Source organism: Anser cygnoides, chromosome 1, assembly GCF_040182565.1.
Source record: "Anser cygnoides isolate HZ-2024a breed goose chromosome 1, Taihu_goose_T2T_genome, whole genome shotgun sequence".
Taxonomy (NCBI): domain Eukaryota; kingdom Metazoa; phylum Chordata; class Aves; order Anseriformes; family Anatidae; genus Anser; species Anser cygnoides.
In genome coordinates, this window is record NC_089873.1 from 142,850,409 (window position 1) to 142,869,124 (window position 18,716).

Genomic DNA, 18,716 nt, shown 5'->3' on the forward strand with positions numbered 1-18,716 from the left:
GCTTTTAAAAATATGTTGACAGCAAAAGGAGGACCGGAGTAACATTAGCCCTTTACTTTTATGGGGATGGTCACCTCACAAATAGGGAGTTCTGGTGGTCCCAGAGCCCTGAGTTGAAGGACTGTGATGGCAGGAATGATAAATTCCCAGCCAACCCTGAACTTGTGCAGGATTTGCTGCTCCAGCTGGATGCATACAAATCTAGGGGGCCCAATGGGATTCATCCCAGGGTACTCAGAGAGATGGCTGATGTTATTGTGAGACATCTCTTGATTATTTTTCAATGGTCTTGGGAATCTGGAAAGGTCCTGGTCGACGGGAAGCTGGCAAATGTTGTTCCAATTTTCAAGAAGGGCAAGAAAGAAGACCCTGGTAATTACAGGCCTGTCAGTCTCACTTCAGTGCCTAGTAAAATTATGGAGATGATTATTTTGGGAGTTATTGAAAAACACCTGAAAGACAATGCAGTCATTGGTCACAGCCAACACAAGTTCACAAGGGGAAAGTCCTGTTTAACAAACTTAATTTCCTTTTATGACAAGGTTACCCATCTAGTTCACCAAGGGAAGCCAGCTGATGTAATCTTTTTGGATTTCAGCAAAGCTTTTGATATTGTTTCTCACAGTATCCTACCGGACAAAATGTTCAGCGTACAGTTAGACAAAAAGGCAACACGACGAAAAATTGGCTGATGGGTCAGGCTTAAAGTGCTATAGCAAATGGGGCTACATCAGGCTGGCAGCCAGTCAGTAGTGGGGTTCCCCAGGGTTCCATTTTAGGGCCAGTTCTCTTGAAGGTTTTTGTAAACTTAATTTCTGACTTGAATGGAAGACTTGAAGGTATACTTGGTAAGTTTGTGGATGACACTAAACTGGGAAGAGCTGTCGACTCCCTCAAAGGTAAAGAGGCCTTGCAGAGAGCTCTTGACAAGTTAGAGAGCTGGACAATCACCAACAATATGTAGTTTAACAAGAGTGAGTGCCGGATTCTGCACCTGGCATGAGGCACCCCTGGGTTATACATGCAGTCTGAGGGAGGAGAGGCTGGAGAGCTGCTCGGTGGAAAAGGATATGGAGATTCTGGTTGATGGCAAGTTGAATATGAGCCAACACTTTGCCCTGGCAGCCAAAAGGGCCAACTGTACCCTGGTGCATCAGGCACAGCACTGCTAGCTGGTAGAGAAAAGGGACTGTCCTGCTCTGCTCTGTGCTGGTGCGGCCTCACTTCAAGTACCGTGTACAGTTTTGGGCGCCACAATACAAGAAGGACATAAAACTACTAGAGAGTGTCCAAAGGAGGGCTACAAAGATGGTGAAGGGTCTGGAGAGGAACAAGTATGAGGAGGGGCTGAGGTCCCTTGGTTTGTTCAGCGCAGAGCAGAGCAGGCCGAGGGGAGGCCTCATGGCGGCCTGCAGCTCCCTCACGAGGGGAGCGGAGGGGCAGGCGCTGAGCTCTGCTCTCTGGGGACAGCGACAGGACCCGAGGGAACGGCATGGGGCTGGGACAGGGAAGGGTCAGGCTGGGGGTTAGGGAAAGGTTCTGCACCCAGAGGGTGGTCGGGCACTGGGACAGGCTGCCCAGGGCAGTGGTCAGAGCACCGAGCCTGACGGAGTTCAAGGAGTGCTTGGACAATGCGCTCAGACACATGGTCTGATTTTTAGGTGTCCTGTTTGGAGCCAGGAGTTGGACTCAGTGATCCCTTGGGTCCCTTCCAACTCAAGATATTCTGTGATTTTGTGATTTTATGTCATTCTTTATGTCTAACTTAAGCACTTTGTGGGGACAAAAGCAAGGGAAACCTGCATCATTACTGTAATCCATCCAGTACTTTTCCATTGAGCACAGCCAAAGAAATGGCTCAAGTTCAAGGGCAGAGCTTTTCTCAGACTATGTGGAATAAAGTCTGCCTGTAAGAGAAAAACTGATTTAAAGGATTTTGGACACTTCAATGACAATCCACTTGAAACTACTGTGGCAGCATCGTTGTCAGGTAAGTAGGCAGCACCAAATGCGATGATGCTCTCATGTTGCTCCTTTAACGGAACAGGGACCTGTAATTTTTAGTATTTAATTGCCCCATGTTTCATGCACTACGTGGCAATTTGTTCCTTGGTAGCTTGTTTTAGTACCACTGTACCCAGAGCTTGTAGCATCTTTGCCCTGGTCCTCTTCCTCACCCTCTCCTCTGCCCTGCTACTCCTGCTCCCATAGCTGCAAGTGAGGGCTCTGTTTGAAGCTTGCTCTTTTCTGCAATATTTTTATCCATTTTGGAGGTGATGTGCAGGGATGAGAGGGGCTGTGCTGTGCCTCCCGAGGCTGTTTGCTGTGAGCTCCTCCAGACCATTGGAGCTGGACTCCATGCTAGGAAGGGAGGTGTGCAACCCAGGCTGGCCTTCCTTCCCTGCAGCCTATCTGTTCTGCTGTCTTCTAGGAAGACCACACCAGCTTTTCTGGAAGAAAAGCGGATGTGATAGACAACCTCCATTTAAAGCCTGCTTGTGGGAATGCTTCTCATCAGCATGATGTTGTAAATACAGTCAGACATGTTCCCGTTCACGCAGACAAGTGCGTCATACTGCTGTGTTGATCTGAGCACAACTATTAGAATAAGGGGAGTTTGATATATATTCACTACTGCACATTAAACCTTCAGCATGCTAGAGCTGTCTCCTCTCCGTTTCGTGCATGTACCAGCAGTAACCAGGTAACAGTAAACTGATTTACATTCCAGAGCGATTATCTGCAGTGATGCACTCCATTAAATGGGCGGACGGTGGCTTACTTTTCATAATCCATGGTGACATACTGGAAATGAAAGTGACAAAAATTATAGATAGCTCTTGGGCTGATTATGTGAAAGAAAAGACAAGGAGGAAAGACAGAGGCCCAGGGGCTTGCTCCTGCAAAATACCAAGCTAGGCATTTGATGTGCTGTGTGCCCCATATCCACATAAGGGCTTGTGAAAGGAGGATGCCCAGGATTTTCTGCAGCTCAACACGTATTTAACCTAGTGCAACCCTTGAATTTGCTACTCTTAAAGTATTCTTCTATTTTTCATGAAGGAACATCTATGAACATGTGTATGCCACTGTGTATATGAGGTTTTGGCTCAACACAGGTTTGGCTTGAAAAACAAGCCATTACTGACCCAAAGATCATGAAGGTAAGTCATGAAGACTGAGAAGTATGTAAAAAATGAAAAATGCTGAAAAGAATCCCAGATGCCTGAAATTTGTATTAGACTGTGATTTTGTTTAAGCCGTAGGACTCAAATACAGATAAACGCTCAAACTGGGTCAGCTCACATGCATTCAACAATTCAACATCTTTCCTCAACAACTGCTTCTTGGGTCACAGAGTCTAATGCTACATAGTTAAATATATAAGTCAGGCCATCATTTGTGTCTCTGTGTTGCTGAGGTCAATTGTAGGCACACTGGGGTTTATAAAAGAACCATGGTCAAATCCAGTGATATCTTAAGAATTGCTTTACTCAAAATTAGCACCCTAAAAGAATGACTTAAATCAGCCAAATGTCAAGTCGGCCTTCAAAATCTGAAGCATAAAATAAACCTCTAAAGACTTGCCTTAAAAGATAGCTCCAAACTCGACAGCTCTGAAGTCTAATAAATGGAATATAAACATCTTTTGAGCAAAGCATACTGGTGAAGAGAGTGTTTATTGTGTTACAAAAATCAATGCAATCTGCAGGGACTGAATCAAATAGCTGTACAATCTACCTTGTGATTCATTTTGCTTTCATGAGTAAGGGATGCTAGGATGAAATGGAATATACATGTAGCTAGAATGGATGGAATATGCATAGTGAGAAAATATCATCCCCCTTTTTTTTTTCAGCTTGAAATCTGACAGCGACATATGTTTTTCATTGCTTTCATTAATATATCAAAATGTTTCAGTCACATGGTGAAAACCACTAATTCATGAAAATGCAGATTAGATGCCACAACCCCTAAACTAGCAGAAAACCTTTCATTTAGGTAATATTCTGAAATACTACCATCAGCTACTGTTCTGCTGGCATGCAGGATTTGCTATCATCATTCACACACATTTTTGTGTGAGCTAGACTTACAGCTCATATTTTCAAAGTATCTGTGTCAGTCTCTGGGCTCCTTTGCTTTAAGTCAAACAAATAGCTGCATGAAAAAGATTGTCAGTGTCACAAGCAGGATCTCTTTACTCTTAAATTGAGATGAGTAAAGCATAAATTAAATTGTAATCAAGTAATACTTATCTTATATGAAACTATCAGCCCCTTACTTTCTAGGAATTAGGTAAACTATTTTTTTTTTCAGTGTTTTGAACATTAATGTTCATAATAAGGGAAATGAAATCACTGAGTTTTGTAGAGGACATTCCCATTCCTGGAAAGGCCAGTCTTTGCCCCAAATGCTGTGTTACTGCTAAGGATAAACCTACAGGAGAAAGCAAGCAAATCCTGGCGGTGCTCCGAGTGCCCTTGGAGCTGCATGAATTTTAGTGCTCCATTTAATATACCCCAAGACATGGCAAAGCCGACTGGTTTGTCCCTGATGCCAGGCTGGCAATGGCCACTCCACTTTCGGTTCAGAACAACACAAATCTGGCTGCTGTGCAGCGTGGGCAAAGCAGGACTTCTGCCTGCAGCGTGCTTTGGGCATGTCCCAGTCAACATTGCCCAGCTCCGAAACAAATAAAGTGCACAGCCTGGGGGCAGAGGCTTGTGGTTATGAACCTCAGGTGGTCCAGGTTTCGTCTTTTGCATTTTTCTGTCTGGTTTTGGTCTAGTTATTCCTTTTCTTCCCATCTTAATTCCTCATCTGTAAAACTGGGATAAAGGTACTGTTTTTTAGTAATTTCAAAGATATCTTCATAAATGGTCATGATGGGTTTGCATACTAGGGTGAGGAGGGGCCATACAAGTACCAAGTTAGAGGGAGCAAATCAGAAAGGCTGAAATGTTAAATGATAAATGTTATTTAATATATTGCAATAACAGTGTTGTTTTTAAAACTACCAGAATTTCTAAAAGGACAATAAGGAGATGACAATCAGCTTGCCACATGACAACCCATCACAGTCCTCCTTCTCTCCTGTGCTGTCACCGTGTACCCGCTGAATGAATAGGCAAAAACAACCTCATTTCGGCTCGGGACACAGGCTGCCAGTCACTTCTGACAACAAGCATTTGGTGCCCATTTTTAGCAGAATTGTAACAGATCAGTCTCTATCTGGTGGCTCAGCGAAGCCGCTCCATCTGCGTGCAGCTCGGTGCTCGCATACGCCGCGCTTGATCTTTAAACGTATCGCTGTTCTGAGTCACTGGCTCGTTCTGTTTTAATGTAGGTGATCTGATTCACCAAAGTGAGGTAATGGTATAACTGGGGAAAATTAAGTTCCTATTTCTATGAAAGCATAAATGTTATCTGAGACGGTGACATTTACAATTCACTGAAAAATATGATTTGTTTTATATGCAGTTGTTAGGCTGCCAAGGAGCTTTTTTTATTTCTAGCAATTTAAGCTTCTCTGTAAAGTAGATGATTTAAGACAGGCAGAAGATGCCTTTTCCTCACTGATCCATTATGTCTGCCTCTTCCCTTCACTCTTGGTCTGCAGCAGGCAAAGAAGCTGCACTGGTTAGAAATTGCTGGATCAATGTACACAGCTCGTTTTTCTTTCTAACATGAGGGAGGGAGGAGAAAACCTTATAAAACACAGAGCTGTAAAAAATAAAAATAAAAAAAAAAAGCAGACAATGCCATCGTGATGGATAACGCTTACACAATTAAATAAAAATACGCTTGCAATACGAAAGAGCAGCCCACATTTCATTTTTATCTGCAGTGTCACTCTCCTAATGGTTTCTGTCACAAAATCTAAACAAAACAAATCTGTGAAGCTGGAGTCTCAGGTTTCAGGGATGCAGAGTTCTGCCAGGTGGATCAGGAAAGTAGGTCAGTGGGTCATTAATGCAAACCTGACGGGAAAGAAACCCAGACCCGCTGAAAAGCAAGAGGTTTAGCACATTCTTACATTTGACGCACTGTGTGCATATCATTGCCTCTAAATAGGCATTGCAGTTCAAATACTGCAAGCCAAATCACAGATCTGAGGACATCTCTGAGAATGAAATGCCTTCATCCTCTCATTGTGCAGACCTCACAAATCGCTTTAGAGATATAGTGGGGTTTTCACACTGAAAAAGCAACATATGTTATAATTTCTGTGTGCCTAGGTACACTGCAAATCATTTTCAGAAACCTCTTTGGCCTTATTTCTGTTATTGACGAAGGCAATTAACCCTTAACATGCCTGTCATCTTTCTGTTAGCTCCTGAAAGCCCAAAGTATTTCTGACATTTCATTTTCCAAGAAGAAGCGATAGATGCAGTGTTGGGAACTTCCTCCTCGTTCCTTTAGTTACGTTGCGGCTTTCACCTTATGCACGGCAAGGGAGGTGTGACGGGGAGGATTTGGATTTCCGGTGTTGGATTTCCCCCGTTGAAAAGCCCCTTTCAGGAACTTCAGAGTCAGCAGTTAAGAAACCTGTTGCAGCTTCATCCTTCATAACGTGTTAGTTCTAGAAAACATCTGATAAACACACTAGTCTTTTGGAGGGTAGAGTCATTAAAAAATCCATATAAGCAAGCACAGAAATTTAGAGTTAAGATTTCTCATTTCTCTTCCACGCAATAATTTCCTTGATTTCTTTTCACCTGTTTGACCTTTTTTTTTTCTTCTTCTTCTTCTTGCCAACTTTATATCTTTTAGGGACCTCTTGGAAAAACTGAGCACAGAGACAGCACCATAACATATGCCAGCCAGCCACACCCCAGTTACTGTCCTGCCTGGTTTGCCTCAAACTTTTCTGAAATTATGAGCAAGAAAACCAGCAAAAGGGTGAGGGCAACAACGGCAGGTAATGGCAGTAGGCAAGCTGTGTATGTTACAGCAACGCAGCACATCTCCATACAGAGGTATGGGTGACTGCTCTGGATTGTGGATCCTGATGTCTTGTTCTGGTCAGGACAGTCTGTGACCCCTTCAAGAGTGAAATAATTCACCTGACGCCAGCAGCAGTTCTGCAACAGGGCGAGGAACAGATGACAAGCCTCCCACTACCTTGAAGGAGTCACATAAAAAACTAATGGATATCTACAGGTTGTACCGATTTAAATCAAAGTGATTAAGGCAGTTGTTTCTAATTACAATTTCAGTCATTAACAGAGAATGGTTAATCTTGTCTGCAGTTTGTTTTGAACTTTTACTTCTAAAATATGTCCCCTCACAAAAGCCCACGCTCAATAATTGATATAAATGTATATTTATTTTTGCATGCCTAGAAAGTAAACAAAATCTAAAGGAATTTATCAGTGGAGTAGTGGTTTACAAACATTTATTCAGATCCTTTATTTTTAACTTATTTAATTTTGAAATGTCAGAGAAACATCTCTCGTTTGTTAGATGATACTTCTTTCTTACTTACTATTTGGATGGAAATTGAATGGATTAAAATGTGTGAAATCAACATTTTATTATTTGAATTATCTCAGTAGTGCTACCTTATATGTATTGTATGCGTGGGACAAAGTAAATGTGCCACAGTAATTAAACAAGCAAACGGTTTTATTAAACAAGAGTTGTAATGTTTCTGTTTGTCAAATTAAATTGATTATTTATGGTCAATCAAAAGACAGTCTTCTGATTATCTTAGAACTGGTAGATTTCATTCTCTCACATTATTTTTCACTCAGAAACCAGGGGATGAAAACAAGTTTTCTTGGTTTTTAAGTGAGTACTTCGTTTTCAACTCAAGTCATCTTGCCCTGAGCTACCTGACTATAATGTAATGCAGAAAATGTTCTTTCTGTACTTACAGTAGAAGTTATCTCTGATAAAAAAATGGTTTGTCACTGTAGCAAGACCTACTTCCAAGGACTTAGTGAATAACTTCCACCAGCTGTGGGATGGTTTTCTTTACAAGTGTAGCTGCTTGTACACGTACAAAACATGCACTGCTTATTACTTTTAATGTAATTTATATTATTCTAATATATGATAATAAATGTAGGCCTTCCCATATGTTCCCATTTTTACATTTTAGCTCGAAACAACCATTATTTTAAAGAGAAAAATAACGATCTAATTTCAACTGTAATGAATCCAAACTTTTAATGAAAAGATTAACCAACCTTCCTCTAATCAGTGGAGCAAGGTGATTATACCAACAAAACAAATTTAGCAACATTACTGTTGCCATATATGCCAACTTATTATACGCAGTAATAACTTGAAAGCATAATTTTATTAATTACCTCTATAGCAGTTGAAAGTGCTTCAGGTGCGTTCTGCTGATGGAGGGACATACTATGAGCGCAGTCTAATTTCTGTTGAAATCATATGCTTAAGTCCTTTTGGAAATCAAACAAAATGAAGCATTTGCTGAGTGTTTTGTTAAACTGAGAGCCAGCAGAGGGATGCCCACCAATTTACAGAGATTAAGGATCACTTTTGGAAGTCTAAGTATTTATTTGACATCTCCAGGTAACAGGAAAACAGAACTTGGGCGGGCAGCCAAGCAGAAATTAAAGCTTCATTTTAACTAATGGGTCACAATGCAAAGTGATAGCGATGGGAGAACAGTTTGCTCTGAAGTTGTCATCTCCACCGTAGAGGCCATGCTGGACTGCGGATGCAAATTCACCCTCCCAGTGCCCTGCGCAGCCAGCCAGGGGCTGTCAGGGATCTTTAGGGGCAGCAGAGCTCTGGGTCATCACCCTGTGCGACCTGTCCCCTGGGGGGCATCTCCTCTGCTGCATCCCTCCTGGGGACTCTCAGGGATGGATCCACGTGTGGGGAAAAGGTCCTGTCCTGGCAAAGCCAACAGTGACTTACACCAGCTGTCCTCAGCTTGGTGCGTACTGTACTCGGCAGCCAGAAAGCATAGGTTACACGGGGAGAGTAATCTTTGAAAACGAATTCTAAAACAATGCATTTAACATATGAAAGGCCGGGAATCCTAAATGAAAGTTTTTACATACTTGGCATTCATTTGTAAGTTGGCAGTGACAGCTTTCATCCTACAGAAAACATTTTTTATCTCATGAAAGTTGAAAATAGCTTTGTGCAATACTGGTGCCTCTTGCTAAGATGGGGCTTTTCATCCGTGACCTACTTTGCTTTCTGCACAATATACCTAATGAGTAATAATGACTTCGGAAAGGGCAGCGCTGAAGAAGGAGCCGAAGTTAACGCCTTAAGATGCTGTCTGCGTAAACATCAAACAGAATATTTTTCAGCAGGCTGAATAAGAGAACCCAGTTAAAGTACACACGCCTTTAAGAATTAAATAACGCCGGGCTGTCGGCTGAAGGCTTGTCGTGCTGGCAGCACGGGGCAGGTGGTTGTGCTGCAGCAGCATGGGGTTAGCACTATTGGGAGCCCCAGGGGCCAAGCAGACACAGGCAGCACCATGTGTTACCCACCTCCTATTTCCTCAGCGGTGGGGCTGATGCACTGCTCTGACTTCTCCTGCCCTTATCCATAACCTTCGCTTCATGAACCCCAGCCCATCAGCCACCCCCTTGCCTGGAATAAAGCTCTGTCCCTTCTCACACCCTGCCCTATTCATCCTACAGCACCCTAGACTATGTTTAGTTTCCTTGCAGCAATCTTGATTAGACCATAAAAGTAATAATTTAATTTTTAAAAATTATTATTATCACTAATATCATTCTTCTTGGTTTTTTTTTTTCGTCTTTTTTTTTTTTTTTTTTTTTTTTTTTAGGCTGGTGTACTTTGATTTTGCTGGAGTAGAAGAAAGATCATGCTTTTCTCTTCTTGGGTTGCTAAAAATTTTCTACTTTGCAAGACTATTTTATTCCTCTCAGGTGAGCTGAGAATACTCTTGGCTGCAAGAGTATTCCTTGCCAAACTGTGTAAAAGGAAAAGGATGTTACGTACCAAAAAATCCACGTGAGCTGCCACTTCACGCAAGCCACAGCACCGCATCATTTTTATTTATTTCTTTCAACAGATGCCTGTGAGTTTTCATACCTGCCCCAACTTTGAATTGTGTTTTGCTTCTTTGCTTGTTGAGAATAATCAGAAACCAGGGGGCTGATTTTGTGGAAAGCACAAAATGTCTCCCCAAGCAATGAGGAGTCAACCAAGATGAATTGTGAGTCGCTGCTGGCAGGGGAGGAGAGGACACAGAGGGGAGTGGTGTCTTACCTCAGACTCAACCCCTGTCTTCAAAAAGAGCTTCCTGCTTCAGGCTTGGCTATGGGTGAAGGTTGATCCAGAGGATTTAACACAGGGGTGATCAGCAGGTCCAGGCTTGAACATGAATTAAATCCCATACCAATTAGTGTAAATAGGTCCTAAGGAAAAGTGAAAGCCATGAAAGCCATGTAAAGCAGAGAACAACAACTGACTTCCCTCACAATATGTCTAGCAACACAAAGCAGTATTAAGATACCAATATTCTCAATGTTCACAGTAGCTGCAAGGCCCCTTTTTAATACTGACATGATCTGAAGGGGTGTTTGTTTAAGTGAAAACCATATCCAGTGTTTTAAGTAGGTCAGGTTCAAAGCCTAGTCAATATTTGAAAAATCTGTGCATGTTAAAGAGGCAATGAGAAAAATTAGCATGTGAGTCAATGAGAGCTTTTCTTCCCAATTGTACTTTGCATAGGGAAAATGAGGACAGTACACAATGAATCGGTATTTGTGTCCCAAATACCCAACTCCTTCTCTGACTCCCATTGGAAAAAAAAAAAAAGAATTCTGAAACACTTTTTTTCTGAGCTCTTCCTTGATCAACCCTTTTTCTAAATTGAGAAATGGAAACTTTGATTTCCTATTGTAACTTTGCCAGAAAAATCAAGAGCTAAAAGTGAGTTTTATTTAACCTGAATCCCAAACATACACCCTAATTACAGTATATCACTGTGACTTGGGAAAGCTGGATACCAGAAATATGTATCACAAAATATAGACTGTGGATGACAGAAGAAGACTTACAGACCAGCAACTAAATTTTTTTTCTTCATTTACAAAAAGCTGAGATGGAAGAATTATCTAAGCTACTGGGAGGTTGTAGGGCAGGGCAGGAAGGGAAAAAAATGAAGACAGTTCTTGCCAGCTCTGTCCAGTGACATTTCAGTAGAGTTTCCCTTACGTCCTTCTTTAGACAGTGGGCTTCCAGAGAGCAGCTCAGAGCAGATGCTGTGAGTCATTTTTTTGGCAGTGCCACCAGGTATTTCTGTTCAGATCAGGAGTGTGCTTTATGAGTGACTATCCTGATCATCCCCACCTATGGCTGGTTTTCATGGCAGAGCAGCTCTTGGCTTCCTTTGGGGTGAAACCAAGCTGGAGGAGGCACTCCAGGGGCACCCAAACATCTGGAGAGCATAAGGAGCCTTGTCACTGGCTTAGGCATTTTTTCAGAGTTCAGTAGCCAAAGATGGGTTGGATAAATATCCCTTGGTGTACCTTCCAGCTGCAGCCCCTCTAAAAGCCGACACCATCCCTGCAGCACCAGAGAAGGACACAGAGCACTGAGAAAGACACACTGCTGAGGGGATGTGTCCAAGTGTGCAAGCAGAGACTGTGTGTGAGCTCTGCCACACTCAAGAGGTGCATCAGGAGCCACAGACACTTCACACCTTGGGCACTATTTAAACTTTGACTTGATGTACAGTCACAGCTGTGGGCCACCTCTAAGACAAGATGATGGAAATTAATTCATGGTATTAGTTTAAGACCTTGTGGGTTGGTCTTCCATGATTCACCCTGGATGCAAAACTGTCACTGAGACAGAGCAAACAAGGTCAGGAAGGGTTTTCTGAAGCAGACTCATGATTATCAGACCATGGATGGAGAGTAAGAGAGAAAAGAAGCAGCATACCAGGTGGAAAGACAGCACCTTTACTGTCTGGGTACTGTTTTGCAAAGCTACATGAAATCTGGATTTTATGAAGCTAAATGACAAAATTCCCACTGATGTTGATGGGGCCAGAATCTGATTCTTGTCAGTGTGGGATCTGTTAGCCTGGAGCTTTTCATCAGTATTTGATCCAAGTAAACCAGTGGACTGAAAACTGAAACCAGATTGCAGTAAAATTCCACGTTTCTGTGAGCAGCGAGTCAATCAAATGAACGTAAAAGTCAAACGATATTAATTTATTTAAGATTTGCTTTATTTTATTCTTACAGGAACATAACAGGACTTGACGAGACATTTCTGTGTTCAGTTGTAATTCCAGCTGTAATTCCAGCAAGTTTCTACCCGAGTTCAGCTGAGAAAAGGAACCAATGAACCCGCCACAAACTGGAACAGCAGTTTTAAGCTAATGCTATTGGTTACGATTCTAAAAATACTCTGGATATGAGGCCTGTGAAATACTTTTTTGTTATGTTAAACACTTGCAATTCAAAAAAGAGAGTGATACAGAGACAAATTATTTTTCTTGTATTTTATATTAACTTCAGGGACATAAGGACTTTGTCAGTGTCACAGCACAAACAATGGATTATAGTAAAAGCAGGGACAAGGGTGGCAGCCTTTATATAAATTTGAGACACATTTCCTTCTTTCAAAAGAAAAACATGGTGTCAGTACAGTTAAATAATGGCAGTGTTTTGAAAAGTTCATTGTAGTCTTTCATACACAAATACAGAAAAATTCTTGTAAGGGAAGAAGTGAATGCTAACAAATTGTCTTAGCTGCCTCATACTAATTCCTAGGCAACACTGATGTGCTTCAGTTTTGCGCTTCACTAAGGATAAACAATGTGGCAAAACATTAAAAGCAATGCAAACATGGTTTCAGGATTTCATCTATGAGATTTTTGAAAACAATATATTTTTTTTTGTTACCTAATGCCCTTGTAAGAGTAAATTTCTCATTACGTTCCTGCCAGCTGGAGAATTCCAGTCAAGTGAGAAGAAATAATGAGCTACATTACAGCGACCAGAGAAAAGAAGATATGAGTAACACGAAGCGTTTCCCACTAACCAGGGTGCAGAAGTATACACCTTCCAGGGAGACAAGAAAAAAGGCAGCAAGGACGTTACCCTGCACACACCTGCACTGACCACACAGCCAAGATTTAAAGACACTTCTGGGTACACAACTGCCTGTTGCTTGTAAGCCACTCTTGCATGGTGATGGTAACGTCATGACTTTATGCTTCTTAAATGAGAAGGAGGGACTGAATAGGCAAGAATAATCCTTTGGCCTCTGGAGAACATGAGTATGTGAGTGGTCTGCCTCCTCTTAAGGAGACCATGGTGTCCTGTGAGCTACTCTTACCTTTGGAGCACCTCTAAACCATCCCTAAGCACTTCAGAGACGTGGAGTGCAAGCAGGGCATCACCTCTTGAGCAATTTTCCCTAGCAGGTAAAACCTCTGCATTTGTTTTAATCTGCCTAAAAGAAGACTGCATATTACTTGGTCTTTCCCATGCCACAGAGAAGGAATATCCTACTTGTCGTCAGAGTTACACTTACCATGACCCTGTCTGAAACACCTCTGTGATTGATCTGTTCAGGCTACAAAGCTTTACGCAAGTGCTTAGTCATAAATTTGACTCTGTTCAAGTTATTTAAGTTATCCATACAGTACGAACAGTGTGTACCTCTCATTGCAAAATTTCTTGATTCTTAGTGTCATTACTAGGTATGAATATTTGGCCTAGGTTGAATAAACAGCCCTGGGAGAGACGTTCATATTCATCTGAGTTTAATTTTCAGGCTGTATTATCTCAGTTAGTTTTGATTAAAGAAGGACCCAAGAAACCAGATTGCAACTCTGTTTGAGTTTTTGGGCAGTTCAGAGAAGGGCTTATAAGACAGGGAGTCTGAAGGCACACCTAAGCATAATCAGTGGGATTCAGAACTGCAAAGATAAGTCAAATTTGGTTGCTGCTGTAAGATTTTCATTGCAAAACTCAGATGTGGAGAAAAAGGACACTGAAATGGAGTTAAATATTCACATAAAAACCCAAATCAGGATTTTTTTTTTTTCAGCTAGCACATGTTTTTTTCACAATTCTTCTTGCAGCCAGTTTGACAGTGTACCAGTGCAGAACTAACGCTGTCAGAGCCAACTACGTGTACAGCAGCATACAACAAAGTAAGGCACTACTGTGAGAAAGTTTGCCTCAAGGCTGTGTTTCTAATAGACATTAAGGCCATAAGATGGAAACAAAAATCTATGAAACAAGCATTAAAGAAAAGTATCCATAGGAGGAAAAAAAATAAACTGAGGGCAACATTTTCAGTGCAAGCAAGGGAGAATACCAAATGCACTGCACTGAATCAGGCTTCTGGTGTTCCTTAGCTTTAGCTATTAGTCTCTTAGCTATAATATCTTTCTGTGAGCTCATTTTCTAAAGCCACCCTTTCCCCCTCCCCGTTGCAGGGCAGAGCTAAGAGCTTCCTGATTTTCTCTTCTCACCCTTCCCCTCATGTCCATACGAGAGCAGGCTTCATCACTATGATGTACTATTGCAGAATAACTAGTTTATGGTAACATTATGCTTCTCAAGATACAGAATAAAGTCCCTGCCCCAAGGAAATGCCAGACTGTGGAAATACAGTGTGGGGAATCACTGGAGAGAGAAGGAAAGCCACGTGAATGTGCATAGAGGGGACAGGAAAAGAAGAAAGCTCCCCAGGGCCCAGCTAATAGGGCTATATTTTGGTAGGACAGATGTGTCTTTCCTCTCTTCTTCTTTCTCTCACTTTCACACAAACACACTGATTTAATGATTGTGGGCAAAGACAAGCACAGCCCTTCTTGCAGGACCAGATAGAAAGAAGAGACTGATTATGAGGATGCTATTGCTACACCTTCGGCTATAGCAAAAGGAATAGTGAAAGCTGCTGGCAAAATAAATTGCTTTTTTGCATCAAAGTTCCCATATATTAAAAATGTCCCACTGTGCAAATTCCTCTTTGAAAAGAAAGCAAGAAAGACTGAGGTTGGAATTAGCTCTGGTAAACTGTAAAGAACTGAGGCTTTCCAGAATTCAAGTGCTGAGGCGGATGGCAGCGTGAGAAGGATTATGCTAAAAAAAAAAAAAAAAAAAAAAAGCAAAGAAACCCACTTTCAGTCTAGCACATTTCAATTACTGAAATTATTTAATATTGAACCTAATTTATTTAAGCTTCTTACTTTGACAAGAAGTTACTATACACCAAAAGATTTTGAGCGTACAGTGTTCCTCATGCAATGACTTTGTGTTCGTTGGTATGTGATATGAGGAGCTTCCCATGCTCCCTTATCACTGGGAAATCCACTGGAAAGGAATCATTTTTCAGACATAACTCTCCACAGCAGAAGTGAGATCAGTCTCTGTATTTTGGGGCTGTAGTTAACGAGCAGAATTAATTGCATTAGTCTTGTAAAGACCTCATCTTTCCCAACCTTATATTCACACTTTAATGATGTTTTATGATGTGAAGTCTTCTGATCTTGAATAGCACCGCGGTTAAAAAAAATCCTCCCATTATCACTCTAGCTGTCAGATAACTGGATGCTCAAGACACTTTCACTGGGGAGAAGAAACTGGGGAAGTGATGATAGAAATAAATTATCTGTATGGGTGTCACTTTGCTGCTCGATTAGGTACCTGTAATAGAAGAGATGTTGGGGAGTCTGTGCTCATACATATTCAGACAACTTCATGCTTCCTTAGGAAGTAGAGCTGAATTTCAAGGGTCAGGATAAACTGCATGGGTTCAAGGCACAAGCCCAATCAGGACAGTGTTTGTTTGTGGCTGGGTCCCCAGCTGTGAGGGTTTTCCCTGCAGCAGTGGGCTGCGGCTGAGCATCAGGCTGATGTCAGGCTGGTGGGATCTGCCCTCTGTGTGAGTCTCTGCTCAGCCCTTTCCCTCCTCCTGCTTACAAACAGACAACAAAACCACCATGCTCTGCGAAAACAGCTAGCAAGGAAGATCCAAATTGATTGCTCCCAGATTTTGGCCTGAGAGGAAGATGTTTTCTATTATCATACAAAAACCCAGTCTTTTTGAAAATCCAGTTCTTGAATGGTAAAGTGCTTCCAGCTCAGAACCTTCCTTTGTGGCCATTTCCGGAGGTTTCCCATCTAAGTGGTGTTTCCTAGGGCTCAGTACTGGGGCTGCTTTTGTTTAACATTTTTATTAATGACCCTGATGAGGGGATTGAGTGCACCCTCTGTAAGTTCGCAGATGACACCAAGTTGGATGGGAGTGTTGATCTGCTTGAGGGTAGGAAAGCTCTGCCGAGGAATATGGATAGGCTTGATTGATGGACCACATCCAACCGTATGGCATTCAAAAAGGCTAAATGGAGGGTCCTGCATCTGGGTAACAACAATCCCATGCAGCAGTACAGGCTTGGGGAAGAGTGGCTGGGAAGTCACCCAGCAGAAAAGTACCTGGGGGCAGTGGTTGACAGCTGGATGAACTTGAGTAAGCAGCATGCCCAGGTGGCCAAGAAGGCTGATGGCATCCAGGCCTGAATCAGAAATGGTGTGGCCAGCAGGATGAGGGAAGTGATTGTCCCTCTGCACTTGGCACTGGTGAGACTGCACCTTGAGTGCTGTGATCAGTTTTGGGCCCCGCACTACAAGAACATTGAGTTTCTTGAGCCTGGGCATGTAAGAGCAATGAAGCTAGCAGAGAGACGAGAAAACAAGGCAAATGAGGAGCGGCTGAGGGAACTGGGGCTGTTTAGTCTGGAGAAGAGGAGGCAGAGTGGAGACCTCATCGCTCTCTACAGCTACCTGAAAGGAGATTGCAATGAGGAGGGTGTCTGTCTCTTTTCTCAGGGGACAAGTGATAGGACAAGCGGAAATGGCCTCAAGTTTCATCAGGACAGCAATTTTGAGATTGGATATCAGGAAGAGTTTCTTCATGGAGAGGGTGGTCAGGCATTGGAATGGGCTGCCCAGGGAGGTGGTAGAGTCCCCATCCCTGGAGGTATTTAAGAGATGTGGATGTGGCACTAAGGGGCGTGGTTTAGTGATGAGACATGGTAGGTCAGGCTGATGGTTGGACTTGGTGACCTCGAAGGCCTTTTCCAACCTAGATGACTCTACGATTCTACAATTCTGTGATTCTAAGCAACCCTGTCAGTCTGGATTGGATATTGTGACAGTTCGGTGCATTATTTTTAAAATTCAGCATGTATATGGCTTTATGTACCTAAGTGCTTGGCTAAATCAGGGTACCTTTGCACAGCTCTCACATTCAAGGCAAGGTGAGCCTCAGAGCCCCAGACAAAGCCCCAGAAGGTGAAGGCACCGGTGACTAAGAGACAAATGCTTTCTGAGGCTCCCTGCTTTCCCTGGTGATCTTGCAAGACTGACAAACACTTTTTTTTTTTTTTCTTTTCCCAAGGAGGTGGTATACAGCCTCTCCAGCCAGCTGGCAATTCACTGGGAACAGCTGCATGTGGCAGCCCTTCACCCCACGCCACAAGGAGGTGGAAGAATGTGCCAGGTAGTCGTTCTGCCCACATACAGATGAGAGATGGAGGATGATGGCTACCACTGCTCCAGTATGATGCCAGGTCACCTGCAAGCAACCTGCGAAGGGCACACATGCAGATGGGTGTCCCAGCAGGCTCCTGTCCTCATGACTGCCTTGTGCTCTCCACTTCTTAGCAGATCTCATCAGCCAGCTGTAGCCTGAAGCTGAGTGGATTCCCCTTATCTTTCTGCTTACAAACCTCAAATTTGCTGCTATAAAGGGATATTGCAGGCTTAGATATTACAGGCAGGGATATTACAGTCCAGACAAAACACGATTTGTTGGACATCATGATTTAAGATCCAGAACACCCAAAACAGAGAACAACATATGATGGTCAGGGGTGTGGTGAATGGGGAATGCTGGCAGGGAGTGAGGATCCAACTACAGCTTGGACAAAATCTAAGAGGAAAAGCACAGCGGGCTCCTGCTATCCATGGCTGCAAAGCCTCCACCTCTTGCAAAGCCAGCAGAAGGAGAAGATGTGTACCAAGCCAGAGCCATGGCTAGCATCCCTGGTGCTGCCAGCCACCAGTGCAGGAGCAACATGTGGCCCCTGCAATTCAGGGGGTCTCTTTCTGCAGCTGGGAAGCAGGGATCCCCTTGTCCCAGCACTGGTTGCCCCTTTCAGTATGCGAGCAACAGCTTTTGCTAACTGAAAAGCCACAAGCCTCTCCGATCTGCAAATATCAGTGTACCTCCTGGCTACAGCACAGAGGTCACTTTCAGAGAGATTTCCCAACATCTCTCAGTATCAAGGTTCATTTTTATGCTTTTTTTTATTTTATTTTTCCTTTTTAAAGAAGATTGGAACAGTTAAGAGCTTCATCTGAGCTCAAAATGAGCTGGAAACAGAGGAAACAACCAAGCAAAGTTCAAGCTGTGTTTTATTCTGTATCTAGAAGCAATGTTTTCCAAGGAAAATTAAGATGTGTGGAAAGCTCATCTCACTATTGACAGCAGAAGCCTCTGAGGCATTTCAGGAGCTTTATAGTTTTCAGTTAACTCAAGCAGGGGAAGTTAACAATAAAACTGTGGCACGGAAATGTTAAGAGTGCCAAACTCCCCCACAGAAATGAAAAGTAGTTAACACAGCGGGACATACAGGTAGTTCACAGAAGCTTGCTGTTGCTGTAATGCTTGTTCTAACCAGATGAAGGGACACAAATATTCCTTGAAAT

At 42.7% G+C, this 18,716-nt stretch overlaps 1 long non-coding RNA gene across 1 annotated transcript; it reads left to right on the plus strand.

Moving 5' to 3' along the window:
- Positions 1-377: 377 nt before the first annotated feature.
- LOC136787061 (uncharacterized) lies at positions 378-7,656 on the plus strand. Its single transcript, XR_010826804.1, has 2 exons — positions 378-1,990; positions 6,778-7,656. It is a non-coding gene; the product is annotated as an uncharacterized lncRNA (long non-coding RNA).
- Positions 7,657-18,716: the final 11,060 nt, after the last annotated feature.